Source organism: Anneissia japonica, unplaced genomic scaffold (genome assembly GCF_011630105.1).
Source record: "Anneissia japonica isolate Jap-2015-1 unplaced genomic scaffold, ASM1163010v1 scaffold287827_len377088_cov200, whole genome shotgun sequence".
Lineage (NCBI taxonomy): Eukaryota > Metazoa > Echinodermata > Crinoidea > Comatulida > Comatulidae > Anneissia > Anneissia japonica.
Genome location: NW_022743068.1, coordinates 126,184 through 127,766, shown reverse-complemented (window position 1 = coordinate 127,766; position 1,583 = coordinate 126,184).

The window sequence follows — 1,583 nt, the reverse complement described above, 5'->3', positions numbered from 1 at the left end:
TTGTTAACATCATCACCATCACCTTCATCCTACTAATCATCCTCAACCATCATCATCCTTATTCTCATCATCATCAACCTCATCCTTATCCTCCTTATCATCATCACTCATTCATCATCGTAGTCCTCATATCATCATCATTGTCATTATCATCCTCATCATCATCCTCATTACAATCATCATCCATCATCATCCTTGTCCTCATCATCAACCACATCATCCTTTATCATTATCAATCATCATCCTCATCATGAGGGTGATAATGAAGAGGGTGAGGACGACAAGAATGAAGATGAGGATGAGGGGCAGACGGGATGTTTCTCATCATTCGTCATCATTAACCTCATCAACATCATTCTCATCAATCATCCTCATCATTATCACGATGCTGTCTCTTATACACATCTAGATGTGTATAAGAGACAGCATCATTATCACGATCACCCTCATCAACGACCATTATCATCAATCATAATCATCATCATCCTTATTTTCATCATCATCAAACTCATCATCCTAATCCTTCTCCTCATTATCCTCACCATCCTTATCAGCATCATTTTTTTCCTCATCATCATCCATCATCAATCATCATCTACCTCATCATCTTCCTTCTCCTCATCAGCCACATCATCCTCATCATCATTCTTATCTTAATCACCATAATCATAATCATCATTACCATCATCCTCATTATTATCATCATCATCATCGTCATCATTACCATTATCATTTTCATCATTATCCTCTTCATCATCAGTCACTATTATCATCATGAGGATGATGAAGATGAGGATGACAAGAATGAAGATAAGGACAAGGGTGAGGATGAGAGGGATGATTCTCATCATTCATCATCATCATTCTCATCAATCATTTTCTATCATTCTTATCACCATCATCACAATCATTATCATCAACAACCATTATCATCAATCGTAATCACCATCATCTTCTTCCTCACCATCATCTTTCTTCTCCTCATCATCATCAACATCCTCCTTATAATGGGGAATATAATGAGGATGGGGATGACAATAAGGAAGATGATGATGATAATAATAATGACATCAGTATATTAAGAATAACAATATTAACGCTAATATTAATGTGAATTTATAAACTATACATTTTTTTAAACGCATAAGAATAATGGTATACTATATTAATAATATAATAGAGTAACAACATAATAGTATACCAATGATGATGAAGAAAAATGTAGTGTAGAAAGATTAACTTTAATTAGGTAAACATTTCCCTTAATTTTGATTGTCGTAGTCTTGGAATTCGGTGTGTTGACGTCATCATTCCAAATTTGCTTGGGAGGTGGGGAATTCCCGTCTGACAGGCCTAAACTCCCATCGTCCGATGCCTCGACAAGGTTGCCACACCACAAATAATGTTATCCATATAACATTATTTTGATTGCCAATCCCTAATATTTTGGCTTACAAGCAAAATTTTGGGCCATACAAAGCTAAAAAGAAACTCTCCCATAAGCCCAGGGAAGTTTATTCCGGGACGCTGACCGAGGGTCTAGTCGGCCCTGTGTTTGGACCCACACTATCAGACCCCCTGGG